A 13,301-nucleotide genomic window follows, 5' to 3' on the forward strand; every position below is an offset into this window, starting at 1 on the left:
CTGTATTCCCTTCTCTATCTGTACCTAACTCTCCTCCTTCAAAGTTCCCAAAGCATTTTACAAATAACCTACAAATAATCTGGCAGCATAACCTCAGATTGGCATAGTGAAGAGCAGAAGAGACTGTGTGTGACAGAGCCAATCAGTTAAACCAAGGAAAGCAATCAAGCCACTGTGAAGTTGCAAACTGTCCCCACCTCCTCTCCTTGTTCTGTTTCCAAGCTATAGGCACGGCCCTCAGTCCCATTTATTTTGCTTTTCCCTCTCACTTCCATTCTTATTTCACGAGTGAAGTGCTTTTGTCAGCAAAATTCCTTGTTTATAAGAAGCTAGAGAGATATTATCATATGAAAAATAAGAACTAATATCAACTCTGCAAAACCAAGCATAAACTAGTTGCCCCCTTCTTTTGTCCACCTTTTTCTCTTCATTCGTGCAGTCATTACCTGAACAGAACAGAGGAGGCTGGGCAAGCAGCTTCAGTTCCACAGAGACAGGAAGAATGCCATTCAGTGGATGGGTCTGCTAATCAAGCAGGAAGCAGCACGGCATTGTACACACTTCAGCAATCACTTATGCTAGCAGGGTTAAGCAACAATAGGAGCTAGAGATGCTCTAGGCCTATACTTCATGCTTTGCTCTGTCAAGAGAGAAGACTACAAAAAAAGCTTTCCTCTTGGAGAATGAGCTTCCTTGAGCTTTCACTCTGGGAATTATTTCTGGAAAGGATTGAGTAATTTGGGGAAGTACAGGAAACATTATAAAAGTAATCTTAAATATAGTTAAAGGTTTAGCTGAGGACTTCAATTTGGTGGCACATGGAAAAGAAGGTAGGAGACTGGAAAGTTTTAGCTGGATTCAGAATCTGTATGACTAAGCTGGACTGTTGATCTTCTCACATACATTAAGTTAGAAAAAGGAATGAGACTCATACCAGAGATCAGCCTCCCACTCCAGAATACAAGGATTTTAATAATTATGGTTACAGAGCACTGCTGATTCCCTAAGAAGGGACTGAATCCACAACTTCTTCTGGCTGACAACCTACTCACCATGGAATTCCCACAGGAAGGTGGAACACAAAGCCCTAGGTTGACTGTCAAGCCCTAAACCAAATCACTGAAACCACCTGGAAGGACTCTGCACGGTTGTTAAAGGGGGCAAGCAATGAGAGCATGAGTTCAGGAGCCTGGCTTGAGGCAGAAGCCTACCAAAGTGCATCACTTCCCTTGACAGACTCTGTCAGTTCAAATGGCCTGCACACAGGCTCACCTGCTCAGCTGGCTGTGCTCTCCTACAGCAAGAGGCAATCACAGAGTTCCACAGCCAACGTTCAGGCTCAGCCCCTTGGAAGTCAAAGGGTCACACACCTTCTCTCCCAGTCTCGCCATTCAGGCTTATAAACCGCTCATTATTACATGAAATACACAGATTTGTTTTGATCAACTCAGCAGCTGGCATTCTACATTGATGATCTGCTTACTGCAACAAAGAACAAGCATCTTACTGAAACCCATGTGACAGCCTGAACCTAACCCAGAGAGAAAGAGGAAATGATGGGCAATCTGTCCTGGAAAGTATATTGGGCACAGCAATGGAAACTGTGACACTGAGAGCAGTCCTGCTTTGGCACAACAATGAATCAAGTTATCTGTGCTCTTTGTCATCACCTGCTCTTATGGGAATTGAATGATAGTATACAGTCACTGCCACTACTAACTAAAACACACTGCTGAAACTACCAGCATCTCATTTAACAGATCAGGACAGAATGCTTTGAAACCAGATTCTGGTACTCCTCTTCACGCCAAACAGTGAACTGGCCAGAAGTGACCTACTGCAAAAACAGCTGGACCCTACACCTCCCTGACAGTCCCTGCCCCTCTGCACAGCAGCCTGCTGTCAGGTCATGGTCCTGACTGCACGGGATTTGTGGCCAATTTGGTGTTTAGCATGATGGAGATGTTGCAAAGCAGCCAGCTATTTAGAAATGGGCAGCCTTTCTGGAAGTAAGCAGATAAGCTTCTGTTAGCTGCTTTTCTCACCACATTGGCTGTCATGAGGGAGACCTCAACAACCCCCCACCCCGCCCCTTCTGTAGGTGGTTACTGTATTTAGAAAGTCTGCAGTGCCAGACTGCAAAGTAGTGGATTACTTCTGACCTTTTCCCAGTTACATGGCTACCCAGCTGTCCAGCACAGACTAAGCTCTGGTGACAAGAAACCAGCTTGTAACCGCCTTGGAGGATGATGTTTCACCACTTCTGTAGCAGTTACCTGCAGTAACAAACCCAGGCATGAGACCTGACATGCCAGGTCCACTGATTGAAGAGTGGAGCTGTGCAGGCTCTCTGAAGAATGAGAATATCGAAGTTTAACATCTGTACCAAGATTAGAGGGTCATGAAACAGGGGTAGAATACAAACAACAACTAGTGACTATGTTTTGGGTGATTTTCAACAAACTGACAACTCCCTTGCCCTGCACATCAGTAAGGGCATTCTATGAGAAAAAGGCACCTAACTGTTGGCAATTTTCACACTGACTACAGGGCAAGAAAAAGCTCAGCACCTTTCCTTGTGTAGATGACTCAAAGAGACAGACAGTGCCAAGCCCCTGAGGAAGAGATTTATGAGTGCAATTACCTTTCACTTAAAACCTGATTTCAGGCCAGACAGTTTCTCTACAACAAAGGCAGAAAGAAGTTGGTTAAAGCAAACAGAGGAGAAAGTCCTAAGGGAGGAAACACTGCCCAGTGATGAAGTCACTCTCCCAGGAGTCAAGACTCCCGATTTCTATTTTTGCCATTCCAGTTGTCATAGTGTTAAGAGCTTGGGAGGAGGATCCATGGTATACAGTGGGGCTAGCTTCTATGATTTCACCCAGCACCATACTTCCAGTCATAAACAGCTGCATTAATACACTAACTACTCACAGAGCATTGCCTGGCCTCAGTCAGGTACTGCCTCAAGAGGGTATTGGGTGCTTTAATGCACACAAAGCACTTGGAAAGCTTAAGACTCATCCACTGCAGGGCAGTAAACCACAGCTGCAGAGCAGTTGTGCTGGTAGCTTGAGCAAAACCAGCAAATGAAGTCTTTGCTGCAGTAGATCTGAGTATTTGTCATAACCCACTAATGTCTTCTGTATCAGACAGGGAAAATGAAGGCAATTCAGTACAACAGGAGGATAAACTGGAAAGGAAAACAGGCACTAAAAGACAAACCAACCAACCCACAACACAACAAATTGTGGAAAAGTGTTCATAGCTACCCTTCCTGTAATGTTTCTGCAAGTTATCCTCTCTTCACATAAAACTTTCTCAACTAGTCTTGGAATACCCCCCATGGATAGTTATCCATGCCAGATTTCAGGATATTAAACAGAGCATATGCTGCTTTGTGAAAATTTTCTCACCCTCTCAAGGACTTCCCCATGTCTCTCTGCCCAGCTCCTGCCTCAGAACTGAGCTGCAACAGCTGCTCCATTAGGTTGAACACTAGACTGGGTTTGTACTATTAGTGGCTGATATTTGAAAAAATGCCTTTTCTTTTAAGGAAAGGTCACTGCTGGCAGCTAGGTGTCCAAAGGTAATTCTCAGGGAGCCCTGCTTGTACAGTGTGCCCTGTGGTTCTTGAAAACCAAACACCTTTTGGGAAGTAGCCAATTATTTATTGCTAATCTTAGATATATGCACATATCCTTGGATGTTCTAACAGCTTCATATATAACAGCTGTCATCAACAAATCCTAAGGCACTTAGTGTCTCTGTGCAGCAGCTCCACACCTTTCACAGGACAATTACACTGAGCAGCAATCTGAAAAACACAGAGACCCTATAAACTCTCCTAATGTCTTACACAGGGAGCTTGGCCTTTTTCTTGGGAGAAGTTGAACTTCAAAACTAAGCCTCCCCTGGAATTTCTATAGCTTTCTATACTCCATTTACTATTTTCAGTTCTATGCCCAAAGAGTAAATAAGTGTAACTTCCTCTGGCTCCTAGAGCAAATGTGATGGCACGGGGGAAGCACTACATGCCCTGCATCACCACGTACCCGCTTCTCTTTCTGCCAGTACTTACAGACCCTTTTGGATTGGTCTTGTAGCAAGTTTGCCTTTATATCAGATTTCCTGGTCTGATTTTACACCATTTACTTCAAGCTCTCAAAGAGGAGCTCATACTCCCAAACTTCCTCCAGTTACTAGTGAATTCCCCACTGTACTTGACTATATTTAACTACATCCACAAGACTTCTATCATCAACACTGCACATAACAGACTCCTACCATCTCAAAAAGAAACATTACTGCTTACTACAAGGAATAGAAATCAAGCTTGTCAGAGACAGACTAAGTGAAGGGAATTTTACATATGCAATGGCATCAGCATGAGCAAAACATTACCAAAACAACGGCATTTTCCATCGAGTCATCAGAAAATAGCTGCAGCACCTCACTCACTGCTTGAATAGATGGCTGCATAACAAGACACTCTCCTTGAAAAAAGAAAGTTTAAACCAAAATTGGAACAATTCCCACTCATTAACCCACATCAAAACTAGAAAAACACATTCCTTGTGATGGTGAAGCACTCCATGCTAGCTTCTTTCTGCTGGGTTTTAAGTATAGCATCCTATGACCAATGTCCAAAGCAAGCAGTAACAAAGGGAGGCACCACAAGCACCCCTTAGTGTTAATTGCCTCTCTTGCCCCTTCTGTGTTTTAACACCTGCTTTAGGAAGGCTAACTTCTGAAATTAACTCCTTCAGGCTCAATGGCTTCTAGGATTCTCTTGAGTACTAACAGGGGGAAAACCTTGGCTTGGTAGCTGCTATCTCATCTTTTTGCTGAAGACAGTGCTGGGAAACTGTAAAACAGAAGTTATCATTAGGGACAATGGATTAAAAGGGCTGAAATCAGGACAGACAGCCTGGCTGCTTTCAGTTCAAGTGCAAGCATTATGAAAAAGTGTTTTAAATTATGCCAGACAGGGCAAGTGTCACTGCAGTTAGTAAGAAGCCACCATGCCAACCAGTGTCAGGGCAAATTACACAGCACACAGGCAGGCTCCATGTCACCCTCAATTGGAAAGGCTTCCCCCTGCACTGCCAAGAAGCTGCTCCCATTTCCCATGTGGTTTAAATCAAACTGCTCATACTCAAATGAAAACAGCATGCAGGGAGTGCTGAAGTGACTTTATGGACAATTCTTCAGATCCCTGCATGCAGGGATGAGATGATCCCATTCTCCACCACCATGAAACACAACCACCTCAGGGACAGGAAGTTGCATTTGGAAATGGCTGCCTGCAGGTTCTTGAAGCCACTGCTTACCCTAATGATGAAGAAAGCCTTGCTGGCCCCTGTGCTCCTAGGTCTGGACCTAAGGCACATTTCCTGCCTTAGAGCACACACTCCTTGCAGAAAGGTGCACTGCAATTTATGCTGGTCCTGGTGTAGGTACTCAGCATAACCAAAGCCTCACTGATCCTTGGGGTCCCTCAGCACTACCAGTAAAAGTAACAGGAAAAAAATTGAGTGCACCAGAAAGAATTAAACCAGGACTAAGTCATATGGAAAATGAGTTTATTTTATTTAACTACAAGGAAATCTTTCACTGAACTGTGAATTCCTAACAAAGTGAAGTGGCTTTGATTCAGCTATCCTGAAGTTTGAGACTAAGTGTTTCAATTACAAATTATCAGTGCTTCAATATTGCAGAGCATAAAAATGTTTGTTCTGACAAAACAAACCACAAGAGCTTCAGAGTGTCTTGATGAGTGAAGGAAATTTTTTATTCAGTTTTGAACATTTCTAGCACATTACTTCCCAGTTTTCAGAGCCTTCATTTAAAATTCAGATTGCAAGAAAATAAATTAAATAAACCTCACACAGCTTCTGCTAATATCAGAATACCTGTGTTGACTATAAACCTAGCCTGTTCCTTTGCCTCTGAAGCCGTTTTTGATGTTTCAATAATTTCTCAGACAAAAAAAGGATAAACCAGTCTAGAAGGCTCTCAAGAATAATGTCCATACATCCAAAGTTTGATGATTTAAGGTTTGCCTTTAGTTACCTCCTGTGACTCACTCTATCCCACAGCTGTAGGCCATCACCCAACTAGAAGAGTTGCTGTAGCAGAGCATCTTAGGTGCTTGGGAGCAGAGAGTGTACAGCACTAACAAGCAATGAGGTTTGAAATGGAGACTGAGACCACAGACTGAAGTAGCTGGGTTGCAAGCTCCTCTTTCCACACACCAACTCTGCAGGGATGACAGCCCTTGGCAAATGAGAACAAAGCAGCTCTGTGGCTGTAACAATATTTTTGCTGCAAGTAAGTGCCCCCCAACTCCAGTCAGCTAAGACACCACAGATGCTCTGAGCCTGTACATTTTCCTTATCCACTAGTATCAGCTGTTTCAGAATGGGCTCCATCTATGTGCAGCTCTGTCCTGATGTTCTGACTGGCTGGACTCAAGGTATGTCTGTGTAAGCAGAATTTGATTCCATGCATTCATGCTTTATCCCCAGAATGGCTGCAGTAAGAATGCAAATCCTGCTGGGAAGGATTACTTGCCACGCAACAGCCAGAGGCCCTGTCCAAGGCTGGGCTCCTTCCCGCGCAAGGAGAGACTCAGAAGATCGGATTTGGAGGACAGAATTAAAGCAGGCAAGGTGGCAACGTGAAACTATATTCTCCTTTGACAGACATGGAACAAAACTGTTGTCCCACTCTCACCCATTACACTAGGAACTATAAAACACAAGTGTAAAGGTGTCCAGCCAAGAAAGCAGAGAGCAGGCCAGCATGAACATGAAGCTGGGAATAACTGGTGGCAATACAGACTCCACTGAAGCACTTGTGTGGACACTGGGGTACAAAAACATCTGGGAGGAGAAATAAAACTCTGCAGAGAAGCATCTGCTATCTAGACCAGATCTCACAGGGGTTTATGGTCTGTGCACATTCCTCTGCAACAGCAGCTACAGAACATCACAGGAATGTTCCAAGCACTCAAGAGTTTGAAGGTGTTTTTCCTTCTATTTGCTCTTACTTACCTTTGCATTTTCTAACTACTGCACGCTTTTCATCCCTGTTACTTCAGCATACAGAGGAGCACCTCCTGCTGGTACAGGATGCAGTGCCACAGTCTGGTATATTCCCCACCTTCGGAAGAATATCTGTTTGATTTAGTTCTTCCATAAGAGATGAGTGAGAGGAGCATACCTCATCTCATGCCTGTAACCATGTCAGAGTGGTAGCAGTGCTGGCCATGCAGAATCCAAGCAAGGGCAGTGCACTGCCCCAGCACCGATGGCTCTCCCACCATTTAACCCCTGAAAATGAAGGAGTGTCACTAGCTGCAGCTGAAAGCCTTCCCTGGCTTAAGGCATATCCCAGCCGAGACCAGTTGTACCTGCCTCTCTTTACAACTGCACAGCTGGGCTCCTGAGCAGTGCTAGCACTATGGGTCTGCATTTGCTCAGTAGCAATCTTGTGTTGATTGAATTGTCAGAACACGAAGAAGTGCCACATAGTCACCCCCCAGCCATGCAGAACTACTACATCTTGGAAATGAGAAACTGTACTTTAGTTTGCTGCATGTCTTTTGAGTGTTTCTACCAGCTCCAAATAACCTTTTGAAAAGCTGGGTTTGTACCTTCCCTGAAAACAGCTCAGTAAAGGAAACACTCAGAACAAGCAAGAGTCCAAACACCAGACAAACCATGCCAAGAAAATGCATTAAGTTCTCCCCCACCTTCGAGGAGCAAGCAGTTAATGGTTATTGGAACAGATAGAGAGAAAAATGTAGCAGGCTCTGTAAAAAACACCACACATAACACTGAATGTGAAAGACCTGTAGGACTAGCTAAAGAAAATGGCCTAAGTGCACTTCCACTTGAAGACATTTTCTGGCATCCAGTGCACATTGTCTCCTTGCTAAGGCCTGTAAGTAGCACGGGTTTCAAGCCTACTTCAATCTACAGCAAGTAATAAGCACACAAAAATGCCTTAGGTGAGCAAGGTCTCCTATTAGCACATGCTAAAAATAGACAACGTGCACAGCCATCTGAACAGATCCTTCACATCACAGAACTCGGAATTTCACAGGCCCTGAAGGTCCATATTTGTCACTGCCTTTTGAAAGCTGAGGTCTGAACAAAGTCCAGTTATAGAATGAGCATAGGCCAGAGTTACAAGAAGTGAGCCACTATATTAATAGACTTCGGAAAACGTCTCCATTGCCATCTTGGTCAGCACTGCAGGAGAGCACTGCACTGCAGAGAAGCCAACCAGCTGAAAAAAATCTGTGTGTGCCATACCCTGAAATGGCACAAGCACATGCCTTCAGACATATCTATATCCATGAAGGAAACCAACCAGCTGAACAACTTGTGTGCGCCTTACCTTGAAACGGCAAGAGCAGATGCCTTCAGACACGTCTATATCCACGCAGCCCATTGCTTCAGATCTTCCTGCTAATAGCAACCCTTCCAGCTTCTCCTTTTCTTATTTTTAGTTTGTCAGCTGGTGCAACCTGTAAATTTCCAGAGGTGGCTGTGTTATTCCAAGATGTTTATTCATCCCATTCTAAAAGGCATTTAATTTAAATATATGTGGCTCTGTGCCATGTGGCTCCTATTGCTCTCCAGAGCTTTCAGTCTAATGGATTACATACCACAACGTTTCTGTAGGTTATTGATTTGGGGGAATGCAAGTAGAGGACTCTTCAGAATTTCTCTGCACATTCTGTTTATGTGCACCTTATATATTTGAGAATGTAGTGAAATTCAAACACTCCACAAGAAAAATGGCATGATTTCCACCTCCAAATTGTCCATTTCTTTGTTAAAAGTTGATTCTTGTAGAAAGGGCTCACTTCAGTTTAAACACTAGCCCAGGAATAGGAATGCTACTGATTTGAGGAACTGGAGATCGATAGTGGCCAGGATTTACAACTAAGGTAGCTAAGACAACCAAGGAAACAAAGAAGAAAAGACCTTCCCAAAAAGTGATTTTGAACATGGTTCAAAGTCATGCAGGAGCAGAGTGAATTGGTTGGACAGTAGGAAAATTCAGTCAGGGAGATTTTTATTATTTTTTTTTTATTTAGAACTACTCAGGGAACTTCATTGTGATTCCTCAAATGCATCTATAGCTGCAGTGATTCCAGGTATCTAAATTTGGCCATCCAAACCAGAGGGACCTCTGAAAACAAAGCAACAGGTTCTAGCTCAGGCACTGCTAGGGAAAAAAATGACAAACAGAACTCCTCACTATGAGGACTATATTTAATTAATGGCTCAGGACTTCTCTGATAAGGACAAATCCTGCCTCTTCATAACAATGGTGTACCTGTAGCACCAAGATGACATGAAGCAAACAGGGTCCTGACAGAGGTGAGTGGATGCTGTCCTTTGGATGATGGTCCAAGAGGCACTTCAGCAAACCATGGAGCAAGTCACTCAACTTGCCAGGAAGAGGCAGCAGATTAAGAAAAGGGACATTTTGGGCAGGCTTGGGCACATGCCTGGATGCAGGTAAAGAGACCTCTGATGGGATACCACTCCTACAGCATCACTGAACAACTGATTACACTTCAGCAGGAAGATTGGTTGGCACATGTCAAGTTCCTATAGGATAAGGACTGTGTGTGCAAACATGTCCATTATGTGGCTGCAGGGACAGAGCGGAGGTAGCCTGCATTAGAGAACTAAGGTATGTGCAAACAGCAGCAAAATACAGAGTGAAAAGGTATCTAAACCTGTTTTTCCTTGGCTGATCACAAAGATTGTGATGCACAGGCTCTGCTCAAATGCTGATAGAAACAGATTAATAAGAGCTCCACTTAAATCTACTGTTCTAAACTGAATGCTCCCATGCTGTGTCCAGGGCCTGGCTGGGTGCTGTTTCCAGTTCTTTATTGGATGCAATACTGCTATTTACTGTACAGCATTCTCCTACAGCAGGGCAGACATGACATGACCTAGGGAAAGTGCAGGTTAGCTAACAGAACCCCCAGTGTCTGCAAGCGTCTATCTGCACCACACACCTTCAGCTCTTCACTCAAAGGAGAGCAGAAGGGGCTGCCAGAGTGAACACGGTTCTTGAGAGATCCAGTCCCAATGGCAGTTATACTGTCAGTCTACATGGGGATAACAAAGGTGAACAAAGGAGCACTGGAAATATGTAAAAGTTACTGCATTGCTTTCAGCTCTACTTCCAGACAGTACTTCCAGAAAGGTCTACTCTTTCAACTCTCACCACATGAAGAGCTGATCTGAAGTTTCTGTGTACTCATGCACTTGTGTTATTTCCAAACATGCGAGAGTTATGCATGTTGAGTTTGTTTACCTGCAATAAGCTAGACAGACACATGAGTAGGCTGGGCTTTGTTGATGCAGCTGAGGTCTCTTGCACACCCATGGAGAGATCTGACTTAGCTAAACCTTTGCTATGGGCAGTTACAGGCTGTGCAAATGAAAACTGTGCTGATTGAGCCCATCTGCTAAGGCAAAACTCAGCCCTGGCAAGACCTCCAAGGGAAGGCAGCACCACAGCAGATGCTCCAGCACAAGCACTTAGGAATATTGCCTCCTGTTGCCAGAGAGCAAAGACTGCCCAGTGTTTCCCAACTTTCTAAAGGCAGTGTCAATATATAAAATGTCTTTAATGTATGCACATTAGTGCAGCTATTTTAGCCTACCATTGGCACATCAGTTTTATTAGCATAAATAAAAGACTTTTGCAATAATAAACTTGAGTGCTATTCAATTCTGCATCATTATTGGAACTGCAGACACTGCATACAGTCACAGAAATGCATTTCTACCGTTGCAGTACTTGCCTTATCACTTTAATCTCTCCAGCAGAAAGACTGAAGTTCAAACTATTCCATATCTGGCACTAATCTAAAGACAACCAGTTTGCAAGAGTAAACTCCATCAGTCCTAATAAGATTAAAGGTGTTTCCACAGCTGCCAAATCCTCACAAGTAACAACTATTTTTCTAACACAGGTGGTCTTCACACAGTTGCTTAGCATGGTCACCACCAGCAGAAGAGCTGGTGAGAAATTTCCCATCATAATTTCACTGCATCTGTATCAAAGACTACTTTACAGCAAATCTGCTACATAAATTAGAGGACAATAGGTGAGATTTGAGTCTAATTATCATTGTTTTTCAGTAATGCCATTAGAATATTTTCAGATAAAGGGGGTGTTGGTGTTACCCTACCTATTCCTGGTTAAAATCAGTCTGCAAACACAAGCAGGCAGATTTGAAGAGTGGCACCTGCTTGCAGAGGTACTGCTGCAAAGCATCAGAACATTACAGCTTTTAAAACATTTGCTAGTGAATCATGTCCTTTAATCTACTATTTCGCCCCGACCCCTCAACAGGCAGCTGTAAAATGCCAGCCTCACTTAACAGCAGCACACTGCCATTGCCAATTTACCTCCTGAGGCAAGCAAAAGGCCATTTTTAAACACCAGATTGTCCATAGGATAAAGAGGGACTGATCCTTCTTGCTTTTTCTCCAGAAGCCTTTCCATAGAGGGGACTCCCTCCATAGACCTTGAACACCTGACTGCTTTCTGCAGTTGAGAGGGGGATTGTCTCTGTTACGTATTTTGTAGTTCAGCTGCACAAGTAAGGCTATATATTCATAGCATGGCTCTGTTTCCTTCCCATTTTATTCTGCAGAAGTCAGTTATTCCTCAATTACTGTTCCATAGCTGTTCTGTCTGAGAGAACCCATGTATTCAGCTGTGCTTTAAAATATTTCCCTGAAACAGCCACCTGGCCCCTTCTCCATGAAGGCCATCTCCACAGAGTGCCTCGATGACAGGTGCTGGCTACCACGGTACTACAACAGGCTTCTTCACCTGCTTCCGCTTCCAGCTCTGTGCAAAGGAGGCTGCATACAAGCCCCAGGCACCCAGCTCCTTACGGCCAGGGTAGTTCCGTGCCTTTGACTGTGTGTGAGCAATACGCATCTCAGCAAACAGCTGCTGAAACAAACACCGCCCAGGTCCTGCTTTACAAAATAAAACAACCTGCCTTCAACAAGAGATGCGATGATTTTCATGCAATGATAGCGATTAACGTCACCTTCCCTCGCAGCACCCATTCACCATCCACACACGATTTTTACTACGTGCCTGCACCCGAAACTGCTTATTCACACATAGCCGAGATGCAGGCGGACAACTACACCGCGATGCCTTTCCACTGCCGGCGCAGACCTTCCGCCAGCCGCCGCTTCGGAGCATATTGCATCGAACAAGAAGCAGACGGAAAACCAATTGCAGCTCGAATACGGAGCCCCATCCTCCCCCATCCCTTATCCCGAGACGGTGCTGCCCCGGAGGACGGAGCCGCCCGCTCCCGCTACCTCTCGCTTACCTGCTCGGCGGGGCCGCCGGCAGCTGCCCGCGCTGCAGAGCTCGCTCGCTGCTGCCGGGCGGGTACCGCCGACCGCCAGAGCTGCCTGGCGGCGCGGGCGGGGCTCCCGCCGGCCCGGCCTCCCCGAGAGGGGGCCCCGGCGCCTGCAGCAGCGGGGGGGGAAAGGCAGCGGTAGCCCCGCCGCGGAGGCGCGGGCAGCGAACAGGAGGGAGGAGCTGCCGCTGCGGCTGCAGGAGGGGCGGTTAGAAAAGGGCTGCCTTAATTAGCGCTAATTGCGCCGAAGGAGGAGGCGCGGTGATGCGGGGGCCAGGCCGGGAGGTGGCACGGCAAGCGCAGCTGATGGGAATGAAGTGAGGTTACAGGTGGCTATTGCAGGCTGCTCCCTACAGCCCCTCCTGCCCCAGGCGCCGAGACTCCTGAGGCTCTGGTGCTTTCACGGCTCCTGCGCTGGCGTGCTTCAGGGCAACGCTACAGCTTTGAACGTGGCAGTGATAGAGCCCAGGGGAATCGGCCACCGCCGAGGCAGTATTTACCCTGTAGGCAAGGGACCATCTTTGGGGACATTGTGTGGCTAATACAAGAAACATGGGCCCTAGGAAGTGCAGATCCAGAAACATTTGCAGCTCCCTTCTCTTTTCTTCTTTCGCCCAATGGTTCCTTCAAGTTGCTCGATACCGACGAAAATTAAAGGCAGAGCCCAAGTCCCACATCAACGACTAAGAATATCTGCAGTCAGTTATGTTTCCAAATCATAGTACAAAAATTAAATAATAAGGCTAAATATGCTAATTAAGCTGTAATAATGGAACAAGCCATTACTGAGCAGGACGTGCAAGATCTCCAGCCTTGATGAGCAAATAGATCAAAAGGACAATTTCTCAGAGGAGCATCC

At 45.3% G+C, this 13,301-nt stretch overlaps 1 protein-coding gene across 3 annotated transcripts in view; it reads right to left on the bottom strand.

The window, feature by feature from the left end:
- The window catches only part of TMEM108 (transmembrane protein 108), a 115,169-nt gene extending 102,660 nt beyond the window's left edge, over window positions 1-12,509 (bottom strand). Inside the window, exons 1-2 of one of the 3 annotated variants that reach the window (XM_068152853.1) lie at window positions 12,410-12,500; window positions 8,410-8,539 (exon numbers count right to left, since the gene is read on the bottom strand). The gene's annotated coding sequence lies outside the window, so the exon portion shown is untranslated. Of the gene's footprint in view, window positions 1-8,409; window positions 8,540-12,409 lie in introns of all 3 variants that reach the window. The other 2 variants (XM_068152852.1, XM_068152855.1) reach the window with 2 other exon arrangements.
- Between the last annotated feature and the right edge of the window lie 792 nt (window positions 12,510-13,301).

Source organism: Melanerpes formicivorus, unplaced genomic scaffold, assembly GCF_026170545.1.
Source record: "Melanerpes formicivorus ecotype bairdi unplaced genomic scaffold, bMelFor1.0.p_v2 SCAF_24, whole genome shotgun sequence".
NCBI lineage: Eukaryota > Metazoa > Chordata > Aves > Piciformes > Picidae > Melanerpes > Melanerpes formicivorus.